The sequence below is a fragment of the Xyrauchen texanus genome, chromosome 20, assembly GCF_025860055.1.
Source record: "Xyrauchen texanus isolate HMW12.3.18 chromosome 20, RBS_HiC_50CHRs, whole genome shotgun sequence".
NCBI lineage: Eukaryota > Metazoa > Chordata > Actinopteri > Cypriniformes > Catostomidae > Xyrauchen > Xyrauchen texanus.
This window is the reverse complement of record NC_068295.1, coordinates 15,625,657-15,642,713: the sequence shown is the minus strand read 5'-3', so window position 1 is coordinate 15,642,713 and position 17,057 is coordinate 15,625,657.

Sequence of the window (17,057 nt, the reverse complement as noted above, 5' to 3'; positions counted from 1 at the left end):
CTCATCACTAACGAGTGGATCATCTGCACCTCGTTTATTGAGCACGGAATGGTTTTGCGCACAGCCATTTCTTTTTTCACAATTCGAAATTCGTGTGAACAAATAATACTGCTATCGCTGTTACTAACTTTAAAACAAGCAAGTTGATGTCGCGCGACGGAAATCCAGTGACACTGGTAGTGACGATTCTCCCAGACCAATCGGTGATTTGCAGGATTTTGACATCACATTTAGTATCAGCTCTGCTCGCCTGGAACCTCGACCGAGGTGGTTCTAAAAAAAGCATCAGGTACCAGGTACTATACACAGTGGAAAACCCCCCAAAAGTCAAGTTGATTCAAGTTGTACCTGGCAATGGAAAAGCCCCATTAGAGAGAAGATTCTGATTGCTGGCAAATGCTCGCTCTCCACAACACCTCCAGGTTTCTTAAGGTCCTGAGGAGAGTCTTAAATCAGATGTTAGTACTTAAGGTAAATCTAAATACAGTAACACTGTAAGTCCACTTGTTTTCACAGATCATTTATTGATTAGACACAATTTGATTGTGTAATCTGTAAACAGATGATCTGCTCACCTAGAATAAGCCAGGGAGAGAACAAGGGAGTGAAAGAGGTAGACAGAAGGGGAGAAGAAGCTGCAACTGATTCAGATTTCTTCCTTATTGCTTACTTTACCAAATGTATAGCTCACTTTCCCAGCTCCCAGAAGACCGACACACTACTCACTGCAAATACTACCCAACAGCTACACTCATGTGTGTCTATATAAATATTTTACAGTTAGCTCTAAAAGATTTGTGCTGACACAGTCACTCTGATGTCAAGACAGGAAATGGCCACAGTTTAGACAAGGCACGGCAAGGCAGAGGGTATATCGCTGCCAGTGCTCTGAAATAACATCTATTTGAAACTGTTTGTCTTTACAGTTTACAAGTTAATCAAGGCAACACACTAATGGTGAGCTAAATGACTGGAGATGCACAGAAGTTGTCAGGTGGTATATAATAAACACTCCATGTATGAGGACTTGTATGGATGAGACTATGAACTTTAAAAACTTTAACTTTTACATGCAAATATCAGTTGGGGGTTTAGAAGTTTGTCCATTATTGAAATTATTGAGTTCAAAATTCATTAATGAAAAAATACTCTTCTTTCTTTTTGCTAAGTAATCACTCCAAACTCTTTCTTTATGTGAAACAAAAGGCTTCAAGTGACATAATACACATTTTTTTCAAAATCCATCACCTCAGCCACTAAGTTCACTTCCTAACAGCTTTTATCCAGTAAACAAGTCACCAAACACTTATTCAGCACAAACTCACAGTCTATCAAATACTAAACTTCAGCATATTTATACTGAACAGCAGATGTTGCCACACAAAGAGTAAAGAATGTTGAGTTGTTAAGAAGAGAAATTGATGGGAACCAAATAGAAAGGACCAAAAGCACAAGCTTTTAGGAGGAAAACTTAACTGAAGTGATAATGGATGTTTAAACACTCAACAGACCCTTTTTCATCCCATTCTTCCTTATCTGCAATCCACGTTCTATTTGAAATAGTTATTTTGTCAAAATATTTTTTTGTTATGGCAATATGATTTTGGGTATTATTCACTGCAGAACAGCAATGAAGTGCTGTAAATATTTGATGTGGACTCATCATGCCCAAAGCCGAGAGAGGAGAGAAGGGGAGAGAAGATAAAGTATATGATAGTCCTGAGGAAGAATCTGTCTTTTTGGATGTCAGTGTTTCATTAAAGTTAGATGACCTGCTAGTGTAATGCAAAACAATCCAACCACTTAAGCATTACAACTAGACCTTGTGCAGTTTCTGGGATCCATGCACATTTCAATTTCTATTTAATATTAAGATAACTGAGTTGCTAGCGAATTGCATTAATAAATCAGACTTTCCTCTTTTCACTTCAACACTTTCTTACAGATTCAGCCAGTTGCAACAAACCCATTAAATGAATAGTTTACACGAAAATAAAAATTCTGTCACTTTATACTCAACATCATGTCGTACATGAGATGTATTCACAGTCTCGTGTTCACATGGGAACTTGCATTGTTTTTTTGTGTTAAACAATGCAAGTTCAAGTGAACGAGCTTATCTCATATACGCTCATGAACGTGCAACAGGCGTCAAGATTTTCACTACAAATTTACACATATATATATATATATATATATATATATATATACATATATATATATATATATATATATATGTATGACACAAGAGCCGCATTAACTATTTTATGACACTTTTGATTTTTTTCAGTTTTAAAGTGAACTATTCACTGCCATTGTATTGAAGAGAGACTCTGTTTTATACAAAACTGTGAAGGAGAGTTTTAATGAATATCACAAAGTCATACAGGTTCGAAATGACATGAGGGTGAGCAAATTATCAAAGTTTTTATTTTTGGGTGAACTACTTTCATTTCAGAAAACCCTTAGTAACATTACCATTACAGTCATAACTAAAGCTTTTCTTAATTTAAGGCTCATTACAACAGGGCACTATTGGCAACAAATTCTGGAGTCTGAAGTGAATAATGATTTTTTCATGCAGGTCTAAATCATTTTAAATTGGTTTTAAAATCTGTCTTAAAAATGACTAATCTCTACTCATTTGTACATTTTGAAGGAACTGAAACCACTTCACATGTATTAAGGTTTTCAATTCCAACCCTTCCTGTGTGGAGACTGTGTGTGGGAGGGTGTGTGGGAACTTGCTACAGTTATGGTAACAAAAAAAGAAATTGAGAGCCATTTAAACGCAATCATTGCCCAGTGCAGTCACAGTAGGAAACAGTCCTTACATAAGACTTCCCTTACCCCCAGAGACCAAGCGAAGCAGAATTTAAAGCAACTTAATATCCTTTTTATCATTAAAACTGTGTGAACATACATACATTGTTGGGTGTAATCCATTAACAAAGTAATTATTTACTATAAATTACTTTAGTCCAAAAATTAGTATAATGCATTATATTTTAATTTATTTTAATCAGATTACAGCTACTGACTTTCAATTGGATTATGCCTATTTATAAAATATTACTTAAGCAGAATACATGAATTATGGCCCTGTAATGAGTCATTGTGAGGTCCTGAGTGTATGACTTGCAACAATGAACAAGAAAGAAATATATACATTATTTTGAATTTATTGAGCAGAAAAGTGTTTTAAAAAAAATATTTAAAAGTAATGTGTTACTGTAATTACTTTCAAAGAAGTAATTAGTTAAGCAATCTGATTACAATTTTTATAGAAATAATTAGTCACTTGTACTAGATTACTATGTTTAAGTAATTTACCTACAAAACTTAACAACTGACACCATCACAAAAGTGGGGACAAATGCATGTTTAATGTCACACCTGGCTAAGTCACACAAAATTCACCAACAAAACAGAATATGTTCTTAAAAGATTTTATAATCAGTGGCATTCTAAAAAAGAAAAAATACATCATTAATGTCAATTCTTGAACAGTTGTGCAATCAGAGACTTCATACAATTACCTGCTGAAAAGGGAAACAAACACAATCCACAAAGAGATTAGACAGTAACGTAATCAAGACTAACTATAGCAAGGAGATCTCTGCTTAATAAACACTGCGCGGTACTCTGACAACCTATAAGTGTCTCAAAAAACAGGTTCATTAACGAGTTTAAAATAGCCTCGTTTTCTGTCAAATTTCTAGGTAACAACAGATGACTGAACACTCCCGAATGAGCCACTTGATTTCCTCAATGAAGCGGGAGCACTAGTGGAAGAAACCATTAAACCCTGAGCAAACAGTCGCCTAAAAACAACCAAAGTTAAAAATACCTGTTAACCAAAATAAGCCCCAATATACACACGCATTAACAGCAAACAAAAGTTCAGTTCGAAACGATCCTCATGTTAAACTTCACGGACACAGTGAATTGACTTTTTCCCTTTGCATTTATATCGTATTCATCTACGTCCATCTCTAACAGACACATGTGGGTTGAAGGAACGCCGATGTCAGTTCATCGGGAGGTGCCACTGCTGGAGCTGTTCTTTCAGCACCACAATCACTCCTCTCCACACTAGACTATACCAACCACACAAACTTTACCTCCAGCGTCCCTTTAACACAAAAACACTTTGTTACAGACAGCGAGAGAGGAGAAAAAAACAAAAAAAAAAAACAAACATTCACATTTAACCACTGCTCTTACAGCTAAGCGATGGGGAATATGGAAAGAAAAGTGAGTTTGAGCGCAGGAGAGCGTTATTGGCCTACTTACCATCTATCGCCATGATGTTCTGGTCTGGATTGAACCATGCCGAGCGCTTAAAACGGGGTTGGCTCGACCGCTCCAGTGTGCAGGGTGAGGTGGGGGGCCGAGCATCAGATGGTACGTTCTAGAATTACATTAAGGTCTATGCTGGGTTACTGCTTCTTCCTAAGCAGGATGCTTATTAACTGTTTTCAAATAATAATGAGGACTGTGTAGGGTGGGATTTTGCCAAGGGGATGAAATATAATAATAATAATAAAATCCTTAGGTCGAAAACGACCACAATTTAATTTGAATTTGTAAAGAATGTAACTGTAAAAGTAAAAGCATGTAATTTCTAACATTATGCAATCAGTGGAACATTTAACAAGGCACAGCTAGAGACTGATCTTTAATATTACAAATAAAGAGTCATTATCTATTTGTTAGAATTAGAAAATGCATTAGAGATACTAAAATAACAATGAACTATGCATTTTTAGAGCATTTATTAATCTTGATTACTGTAAATGATAAAAAGGATAGTTCACCAAAAAATTAAAATCAATCAAGTCATTCTATATTCGCCCTCATTTCGTTCTAAACACATATGGTGTTATTTTTTTCATGGAGCATAAAATGAGACATTTAGCAGAAAATAAATTTAGCTGTATTGCACTCAATGAAAGTGGATAGTGACTAAAGCTGTCGAGCACAAAACACAATAAAAGCACCATAGAAGCAGTCTCATGTAGCCAAACCTATGACTACCACATAGGTCTGGGGTCTATAGCTGATTCAATTGGCCAAGAACCGGCCATTTAGACAAATAATTTATATAATGTCTCTGCTAGCAATTGCATGGAAAACATGGGAGAAGAGCAGAAAATGTGTAGATTCTAGGTACAGCATAGAAAATCTCATTATAGAGAATTTACAGCTCTGCTCATGTATATCCACTTTACTTTCTGCTAGGTGTGTTAAACAAAACTGAATATCTTTAAAAGATTTGATGTCAATAACCTGGCAAACTTGGGCAAATTCTGGAATAACTTTGTCCTCAAAGGTTCTATCAATGTGGATCCTTGTGAACACGGCTTGGCTTCCAGACGGACAAAAAAAAAGTCCTGTATGCATGTACTTGCGGAAGTTCCATCGAACAAGCCAATCAGATTTGTGCTTAGTTGATAGAGAAAGCATTTTCCAGTTTTGTGTGCTATAAGCATCAGGTGGTTAGAAAATGGGATGTGGGCAGGCTGTGCCATCTGAGGCTGAGACTACCATTAAAGTTGTCCACATGATTGAGGTGCTGTAAACCAAGTACTCTGAAGCCATGTGATATCTTTGTTCAAGGAACAGACCAAACGTTAATCTTTATTTTCTTATATGTTGTCTAGCTAAATATTTTTGGGTGAACTATCCATAAAAAAAAAGAATACAACATATTATTATTTAGTAATAATTTAATTTTAAAAAATACTATTGTTCATGTTAGTTCATATTGCTTGTCCATAATGTTAACATACTTCAATGTATATGCTAAAATGTATTTATACTTGTAGAAATGAACAAATGAAGTTTAATAAATGCTGTAAAAGCATTGTTCATGGTTCACTGGTTATGTTAACTATTGCATTAACTAATGTTATCGAATACAACTCTATTGTAAAGTGTTACTGTTATGTTTCCCAATTTGTTAAATGTTTTCTATTAGTCAACTGGAGTGAATGGTAATGTTATTGATTCTAACACTTCTCTAAATGAATGCTTTGTGTATAGATATATTAATTATATTTGTGTATTAAATATACATTTTTAACAAATGATAATAGGTTACATCCTTTTTTCCTTCAAGTTGTATCATGACCATTTAAAAATTCAAAGCCAAACAGCAGGCACCTCAGCTAATGAGATAAACCTTTAGAAAGCAACTGCATTCAGAAATAATTAAATATACAGTTACTTATACTCAACATAACTCTGAACAGGCTTTATGGACATTTATTTTTTATTTTTTAGGTTTTACCTTTTACTTTTAGCATAAATTAAGATATGGTCATAATTTAGTTTAGATTATCACTCTAGGCAATAGCACATATAATTGCAGAATTTGTTGTTATTATTGAGCCCTCATTAACTATATTTTTTTCTGTTTTGTGCATCTATTGTCCACTGGAATTTATATAGAGAGAGAGAGACACATTTGGGAAATCAGCTTTGATCTTACAAAATATCAAAGAAAAACAGTGTCTGAAATACCAACAAGTTCTTAATTAATGACTGTGGACCTGATCAACGGATAGTATTGGCACTGTTGATTTAATCCCACCCGGCTACTTTAAAAGTCACTATGGTTACCACTGTTGCCATGCACCCATTGTTCTGGTTAAAAACACAAGCACGTTCCATCTAGCTAGAAATAAAATTCCCCATCAGTCCCTCTCTCTTTCTATACCTTCATTTTATATCATGTCCTCCATTATGTCTGCTACATGGACCCCTCAGTCTTTTCTTAAAAAAAATTTAATACCCAAAAATATAAAGAAAAACATCTTGAAGTCACGTGAAGTTATGGTTTTCATTTTATGGTGTATAACAGGTCATCTATTTCGATTTTCAAAGCTATAACACCACAAAAATAACACTAGGAAAATTAAAACACAAGAGGAATGACCAAATACAATTATTCCTGCTCTCTCTGTCAGGGTTTGAATTGGAATAATGACATGGACTGCTCACAGCTCACCCAATTTATTCTCTATCAGATGGTTCATTTGCAATGGAGGTACTTCACAGTATCCAGAAAGAGACACACACACACACACACACACACACACACACACACACACACACACACACACACACACACACACACACACACTCTGACCAGCAAACTGCAAAAATAACAGCATACAAAATTAATATCCAGTCAACAAAAAAAAAAAAAAAATACTGTATTATGAAAGATGATCTGTTATGCATTGCTGTTAATTTCTGTAAATATATTACAGTATATTTACTAGAAGAAATCGGCAATAGGCTTCTACATCTGAATCAATGAATAACCAAATGTTTTAGCAAACGCAATACAGAAGGAAGGGCCTGAATTTGTCAACTCTGTGTACTTATTGAAAAACCTTCAATGCATCGGTCTTAAGTGTGTGTTTAGAAAATGCCAGAAGGTGTGCAAGATCTATTTTAGTTGGAAACTAGCATTTCAGTTGCAGTAGAAGTGAGACGTTATCTGACCGGGACTTGTTATAGATGTCTGTGCAGAATTCTATCAATAATTGACCTATTCTCCTTCCTCAATGTCTCTTTTGGTTTGGTTTGTGTGTGGTTATTTTTGGATACTGAATTGACAGCCTCTACCAAACTGCTGTGGTAATCAGTCTCATCTGTGTTGTCATAGAAACACTCAGACACCTTTAACCCTTTCACTTCTAGTGTGTCTAGAGGAAGTCTGTTCAGTTCTCTTTCAAAAATTTAACTTCAACGCTGCATCAGAAGCTGATGCTACGGGAGCATCTTCCAGGTGCGGTGAACTTGAAACCCTATATCATCATGCCAATTTGACTGGCTGATGACGCTTGGTGCTCCGGCCAATGCTAATGTCATAGTGGGCATGTAAACCAGAGCACAGCACCACACCGCCAGAATTAAATTCTTTCAGGGTTGCATAGATGTCTCTTGTGCTCTGGAACCCTAAACCTAATGCTTCGCTGTTGATTTGCACCCGGTCATTGAGAACAAATTATATTCTTTTCCCTGCCATATTTCAGCAAAAAGAAGCACCTCTTCAAAAACCATCTGGGTTTGTAGTGTGTTTACATTGCATTCCTAAAACAGTCACTTGCTGAAAAGGATCGCTTTTAAAGATGTCAGTGTTTCGCAATTGTTTTCCATTGTGATCAATACATCCCTCTTTCTGACGGGCATGAGCGCTGTTTTCTAACAGTGCTCGTTGAGAGAGATTCCGTTCACTGATCACATGAAACTTATAATGCTTGTCTCTAGCAGCTCGCTTTCATTCTAAAAGCCAAAGCCACTCCCCTCTCATCCCCTTAATGCTCCCGTGATACAGAATTTTGTGATTTTAGGAGGGGTTTTTCTCCAGCTCAAGCCTTGTATGCCTCCTTTTTCTCCATAAGCGGCTTTGCCTAAACGTGACAATCTGCGGCCAACAATCGGTGTGCATGATCTGATCACATTCAACAGAGATGAAGGGGAAACTATATCACTAGGCTCTCATTAGTAAGATGTGCATGCACTTAGGTGAGGAATGTTTTTTACTTGAGGATGAAGTAAATGGAACAAAGTGGCCTCTAAAGTGGCTTGAAGTTCTCATTTGAGCCTTAAAGAAAACAGGATCAACTGTTTTGGTGCCCAGTCAGCAAGTACCCTTCCCTTGAATGAAACTCGACTCGGTTGAGATGTTGGAAAACATGACCATGTTCAGTCAATTCTCCTACACTTGACAAGGTTCAGGCTGGAAAGAACCGTACCATTCAAAAAACAAAGGTGAACGGTCATGTCGGCATGCCTTCGAGCTTTGCAGCAAGTGCTGCCCTTAACAGAGTTGCACATTAAGACTTGACATTCTCCTTATTCAGTGAGATATCAGGTCTCTGGTGAAGCCGCTTCGTGGTGCTTGTTAAAAGGGAATTAACACTCCGGCCACAAAGATCTTGGGCCAGGAAATTGGCAGGTCTATGGGCGGCCTGGTGCTAGAATTCACTTTTTGCTTTCCCGGCCGCTGTGAGCCGGGAAAGAAAGTGACATATTCTCTGTAACAGGATGGTTTTAAGTGTTTTTGACAGCATGCCAGAATATGGCCAAGAGTTTAAACAAGTGTTTGGGCAAATTCATATCACCTAAGCAGTCCTCTCGGTTTCCCCATTGTTACGAGCAGGGAACGAGTTTGTGGTTTCACACAGGCCACTTAGATGCCTGTTAATACTGTTGTTGATGCCATGGCAGAAGTTTGCCATGTAGCAGCATGAATTTAAGACCATGTTTGTATGCATGAAGCATGATTCTATAGCCACAATTTTTTCTGGTCGCCAAGTAGGACAGTGGGCCGTGGCCCATACTGGACTTGAGGCACTTAAAATTGACATTTATACTGTACATCTCCATCCAAAGTAGTTACTCAGAGACAGGCTTTATCTCATGTCCGTCCACTGGACTGGTTTGTTTCAAGCAATCTGCAAGACACATATGTGCAGATAACCCCTTTCTGCAGGAAACTCTTGGGATTTGCCTTCAAGGGAACTATATTCCAGTTCAAGGTCCTTGGCCCCTAAGCGGTTGACCAATCACAACAGACTGGGCTAGCTGACCAATCAGAGCAGACTGGGCTTTTCGGGAAGTATAATAATCACTAATAATATAATTTAATATTCACAAAATACATATCAATTTTAAATTAGACTGAACTATTTTCTTAGAAACCATCATCCATTTTCTTATTGATAACCCATGGGTTATGGATTGAATAAAACATCATGAAATATATATCTAATCCACATTACTCTTGCTTTGTCCACCAAGAAGGTATCTTACAAGACGGCATAATTATTCTGCCTATTTGAAACAGCTAGGCTTTAGCATCTGGAGCGCACCTATGATGCCTTAAATGCTGCATATGGGAAGCTCACTAGATTTATGGAACAGAGCAATTATTTTCCAGCCAGACAGCTTTGTTAGCAAGAGCTTGCTAAAAAAAAACATAAGTGACCAACAATTGGATGTAAATTATCCATCTCAAAGCTTTTTCTGCTTAGTTTTCATGATCCTTTCACACAAAACAAGATAACCAGAATGCTGTTATGAACCAGAATGCAACAGTTTGATTAAACTCTTGATAAAAATCTCCAATGTAAAGTTTATCAGATGAAAACAAAAAGTGTGCAACCACCAGATGGGCAGACTACTGAAAACAGTTTAGAGCTCTCACAGCCTCTCCAGACACACACAAATGCCCAGTGGAGTCATTATGGGAGCACAGAGGGGTTTCCAAGGCAACAGACTACCCACACTCCAATAAACACAAGAAGAGCTGGACAAATGGAGCAGTATAAGAATGTGAGAATGAGAGACAGCGGTCACCTTCAATGGTCAAACCTATTTAAATTCATCATATATTGCCTTCAATAACAGGGGACCTCTCACAGACTGATTGAAATTATAAATGCAAAAATATTCAGTTATTGCTCTATCACATGTAAGAGGTCATATAATTGTAAGACTGTATTTTTCTGTTGTGATTAGATAGAGCAGGGGTTTTCAAAGTGTGGGAAGTGCTAGAGCATGTCAGGGGAGGTGTGGAGAGTGGACATTTTTTTTATATATACACACACACACACACACACACACACACACACACACACACACACACACACACACACACACACACACAGTATCTCACAAAAGTGAGTACACCCCTCACATTTTGTAAATCCAACCTTAACACACCTGCTCCCCATTCACACCTGAGACCTTGTAACACTAACGAGTCAAATGATACCGTCTAGGGAAAATGGCTAATTGGGCCCAATTTTGACATTTTCACTTAAGGGTGTACTCACTTTTGTTGCCAGCGGTTTAAACATTAATGGCTGTGTTGAGTTATTTTGAGGGGACAGCAAATTTACCCTTGTACACAAATTTATACAAGCTGTACACTCACTACTTTACATTGCAGCAAAGTGTAAATTCTTCAGTGTTGTCACATGAAAACATATAATCAAATATTTGGGTGTGAGGGGTGTACTCACTTTTGTGAGATACTCTCTATATATATATATATATATATTGCCCAATTATTAGGCTGATCTTCTAATTATTTCCATGCATTTATCCCAACTCCAAACCATATAAACTTGCTTATTGTATTTGTGTAATGAGGGAGGGTGTGGCGAAAGTGACTAGCACCTTATATCAAGGTGTGCATAATTATTAGGCACCTTCATTATCTCAAAATGGTCCAAAAAAAGAGATTTAACTGACACTGAAAAGTCCAAAAATTGTAAAATGCCTTTCAGACGGATGCAAAACTCTTGAAATACACTTTGAGTCAGATGCCAGCAAGGTGGAGGAGGGGTACTGGTATGGCCTGCTATCATTAAGGATGAGGTAGTTGGACCTTTTCGAGTTGAAGATGGATTGAAACTCAACTCACAAACCTACTGCCAGTTTCTGGAAAGTACTTCCTTCAAGCAGTGGTATAGGAAGATAGTCCCCAGCATTCAAGAAGTCAATGATCTTTATTATGCAGGACAATGCTCCATCACATGCATCCAAGTACTCCACTGCTTGGCTCGCCAGCAAGGGGCTCGAAGATGCCCAAATAATGACTTGGCCCCCTTCCTCACCTAACTTAAATACTTGTGGTTCAAGTTCAGTGAGGGAAGACAATACACCTCTTTCAACAGCACTTGGGAGGCTGTGGTTTCTGCTTCAGCGAAAGTTGATCGTGAACAGATCAAGAAACTGACAGACTTCATAAATGGTAGGCTCATTGCAGTTATTGAAAAGGGTGTATTATTGAAGAAGGGTAAATATTGGTCACTGCATATTTTTGAAAGGCCAAAAATTTAATTTAATTTAATTGAGAATAAACAATTGTGTTGGGAGAAAATTATTTTTGTAATTTTGTTGCCTAATAATTGTGCACACTTATATATTCCCCTAAGAAAGACAAAAACATTCAGGTTTGAGGATCAATAACATTTTGGATTGACTGAGAGCATTGTATTTGTCAACAGTAAAATTAATCCTGAGGAATACAATTTGCCTAATACAGTTGTAGCCAAATATTGGCACACTTGGTAAATAGGAGCCATAGAAGGCTGTGAAAACAAAATCTGAATAATTTATCCTTTTGATCTTTCATTCAAAAAAATCGAACCTTTAATTGAAGAGAAACAATTGAAAGAGGGGGAAAATCTCATTATTAAATACATATTTTCCTCCAAAACACATTGGCCACAATTACTGGCACCCCTAAAAATGATTATGTGTCAAATATATCTGAAGTATATTCCCATTCATATTTAAATTTTGTTAGTGCAACTGGGTGACATGAAATTGTTCAGCCATGACTTCCTGTTTCAAAGGGGTATAAATATGAGGTAACACACAGGCCAAATTCCCTTAATCATCAATCACAGTGGGTTAGACTAAATAATATAGTTCTGATGTGAGGCAACAGGTTGTTGAGCTTCACAAAATGGGAAGTGGCTAAAAGAAAATTGCCAAAGCTTTGGAAATACCCATTTCCACCATCAGGGCAATAATTAACATGTTCCAATCAACTGGAGATGTTAAGAATTGGCCTGGAAAAGGACACGTGTCTATATTGTCTCCATGCACAGTGAGGAGGATGGTTCGAGTGGCCAAAAATTCTTTAAGGATCACAGCTGGAGAATTGGTGAAATTGGTTGGGTCTTGGGGTCAGAAAGTCTCATAAAAAATATCAGACATCACCTACATCACCACAAGTTGTTTGGGAGGGTTTTAAGAAAAAAAAGCCTCTGCTCTCATCCAGGAAGAAACTCAAACATCTTCTGTTTGCCAGACACTACTGGAACTTCAAATGCAACCGGGTTCTATGGTCAGATGAAAAAAAGCTTTTGGCAGCAAACACCAGAGATGGGTTTGGCGAACACGGAGATGATGGAGTACCCAATGCCCACGGTTAAATTTGGTGCTGGATCTTTACTGTTTTTTTTCTGCCAGAGGTCATGGGCATCTTGTTTGGATACATGGCATCACAGACGCTATCAAATACAAACAGATAGAAAATCTAAACCTGGCTGCCTCTGCCAGAAAGCTTACAATGGGGCCATGGTTGGATCTTCCAGCAGGACAATGATCCAAAACAAACATCAAAATCAACACAAAAATGGTTCACTGACCACAAAATCAAGGTTCTGCCATGGCATCCCAGTTCCCTGACCTGAACCCCATAGAAAACCTGTGGGGTGAACTAAAGAGGAGAGTCCACCAACATGGTCCTCTGAATTTGAAGGATCTGAAGAGATTCTGTATGGAGGAATGGTCTCAGATCCCTTGCCAGGTGTTCTCAAACCTCATAAGGCATTATAGTAGAACAATCAGAGCTGAAATCTTGGCAAAGGGAGGTTGCAAAAAATATGTATTTAATAATTAGATATTTCCACTATTTTAATTGTTTTACTTCAATCAAAGGTTAGATTTTTGTAAAGAAAAAAATATTATAGATCAAAAGTATAAACAATACAATTTTTTTTTCACAGACTTCTTTGCTCATATTTACCAAGGGTGCCAATATTTCTGGCCACAACTGTAATTGGGCACACATTGTGTATATATATACAGAACTGTGCAAAAGCCTTAGACACATAAGATGTTTCAAAAAAACATTTGTGAAACACTGCAACAGATGGAATGGCCCTCACAGAGCCCCCCACTGAACATCGGGTCAGTCTGGGATTACACAAAAGGACAGAATTCATTTAGACAGCCAAAATAAATAAAAGAAATGTGGCAAACTCTCCAAGAAGCTTGGGAGCATATTATCTGCTAAGAACCAAGAAAAACTGTGTCCAGGTGTAAGTAGGAGAATTGGTGCTGCTTTCAAGGCAAAAGTGTTCACACCAAATATTGATTTGGCTCTTTTTCTGTTTACTGGACTTTGTATGATGTTAATTGATTAATGGAATCAATTTGTCATTTTTTTTTAAGAAATCCTTACTTTTTCATAAGTGCCTAATACTTTTGCACAGTACTGTATATGTATTGAGTTTATATTATATTTAAAACATTATTTAAACAGTTCAGAATATATATATATATATATATATATATATATATATATATATATATATATATATATATATATACACATATACATATACATACATACACACACACTGTAAAAAATGTGTTGTAAATTTACGACCAAAGTCCTACAGCAATCTACTGTGATTCTTATTTACAATAGTTTGCTGTTAAAAATGTTGCATTCAGAGATCAGGCTCACTGTGAAGTGACTAGTTTTGTTCTTCCTGCCAGTCAATTTATGTTTAAGAAAACAAAAGTTGTTGCACTCTGCTATTTGGAAGACAAAACCTATGAACAGCCTGAATGTCTGATACTACATTGCAAATCACACTATATGTGGCAATAGTGATGTATTACACACAAAAACATTCAAATTTGGTGTAAATTCGTAAATGATATTTCAGCAAAATTATATCATCAAAATGAGTGTTTGATATTTTTGATGAACGTACAGCATTAGACAATTTGATAAGACACACACAGAAATCAACTCTCGGCATACAAAACGCAACAATGGTGACTATCAACAAACATACTTTTTTGCAAAAAAAGTAAAAGATGAACATTAAAATACAAGTGACTTCAAACAACAAATGTTACAACATCAAAATAAACCAGTAAATAGTAAAAAATCGAAGTAATTTCTTCATGCCGCAGTGCATGCTGGGAACTTAGCTGTTCATTTCAACAGCTATAGATAGCATGTAATTTGACAGCTATATAATGCTAAATTACAGTTGTATACTGTAGCTGTAAAAACAGGATCTAGCTATTAATTTCAGCAACAGTAAGACACCATTAATTTTACAGTAACTTGCTGGCATCCCTGCTGCCAGTTCTTATTTGATGGGAAAAAATATATCAGTGTGTGTATATTATATATATCAAGAATCTTTGTGTAGATTCTCTGATATTTGTCAAGCCCGCCAACAAAGCAGATGTGACGTATTAGTCTGTAATTACAAAAGAGTGGATTCTGAGACCACCAAATTCGAATCCCTCAGATTCAGGGGTCAAACTAAAAAGATGACGATACGATGAGCAGTATTTAAATTTAGGATTTACATGGACAGAATCAGCTGATTCACTTGTCAGGAGATTTTAGCTAATGACAGCATGCGACCTGCTAAACTCTGCAGACACCTCGACACCAAGCATGCTGAGGTAGAGAGAAAACCTCCTGAGTTTTTCCAAAGAAAACTTCAAGCCTTTCAAGGTCAGAAATAAGTTGGAGCATTTGTCAAATTAAATGTAAAGGCCACTGAAGCTTCATATCATGTTGCCCTGCATATTGCTGAGGTGGACAAAGCACATAACATTGGGGAGACATTGAGTGTACGTTGTGTCACAAGGGACGCCCACTGTCTTTAACTTTGAAAACCCCTGAGATAGTGTTGTTGCATTTTGCTACAAAGCAACTGTCTCAGAGTTCATAAAAACAAACACACATACAGTATTTAAAATTTTAGAATTTACCTGGATTTCAGTATAAATTGTTCAGAATTTGATCTGATCTTCTTAATAGACAAACAACTATACATTTTAAAAAATCAGTTTGCCTATTGTTTTGACTCAGTTCAGATCAACACAGATCAAATGCCCAGTTTATGCAGAAACCCAGGTATATTCTGCAACTGTTTGAATGCAGGTTGTATAATGCAGTCCAAAACAAATATTCAGCTGCAGAGGTGCACAAGCAAACATTACAATTCTACAAAGATATGCTCTCCTCTCACTGTCTTGTATGCATTTGCAAGGAGGCATTAATCGTATTTTGTCTGTTTATTGAAGAGCCACATGAAACAACTGCATTCAGCTTGTTTTCATCAGTATCAACTCTCTTACTCTTTTTGTATTACTCCCACCTGTAGTACTCCGTGAGTCCCCCTAGTGGGCTGGATATAACACCATAACTAAGATATGTAATTTACAATACCCTGACACTCACATTTGTGCAAAATCAGAAGCAACACACTGCCCCAGCTAAAACATCTTAACATCTGCCTTACCATTTAATATTTCATTACACACAGCTCAATGAACAACCACAGTCCACTTTGAGTTCCACATCATCGGACCAACAAAATATATACATTTTTATATGTATCCAAAATAAGCATATGTAAGTGTAATCAGATACATTTCCTCAAATCAGTAAAATTGTAGTTCTAAATTAATGAGGTGAATATTGACATGGAAGCTCAGCAGAGCTAATTATTTTCAACATCACTGTGAGTTTGGTCAGATTTCGGCACATAAAAACTAATGAAGTGTTATGAAGGATTCAGATGCCAGCAAAGCAGGACTGAAGGTTTGGGAACAGAGGAGATTTGTAGGATGGATCAATGGTTTTGATTGAAAGAGTCAGTTGATCTTTGTCTAACCAAACAACAAACACACTTCTCTTTCATTATTTATGAAATGCGAGAGTATGCATGTACTAGCTACAGAGAAACCGAGTGCGCATCTGTGAGAGAAAGCATATGTGTGTGTCCGACAGCTGCTCTAGCTGAAGGAGCAACGGATTTGGAAAGCAGAAAAACAAGAGTACACCTGATCACCAGGGAATTTAAGGGAGAATTTGACTTGAAAACCATCCTGTTTCATACAGAGTTGTCACTGAGAGGTAATTGGGTGATTTACAGAAGATTCAAGTTAAAAAGATCCAGCATATTTATAAGGGGGTGAGCTCCGGCAAAATCAAAAAAATCTAAAAGTGATTATGCAAATATTAAATTAAAATGATTAAACTAATTTAATTAAAATTTTCCAAATGAGCTTGAATACAACTTCAGTCTCTTTATTTCTCCACTGTTTACAAATGCTGTCGTGTGCTTACTACACAGAACAGAAGCAGCAGTTGAATTGTCTCAGACTGTTAAGTGCTAATTTTCAAATTTAAACCCTTTGGAGTTGTGTTGTCTCCCACTACCTCGCCTTTACCAAATAAGTGATTAAAA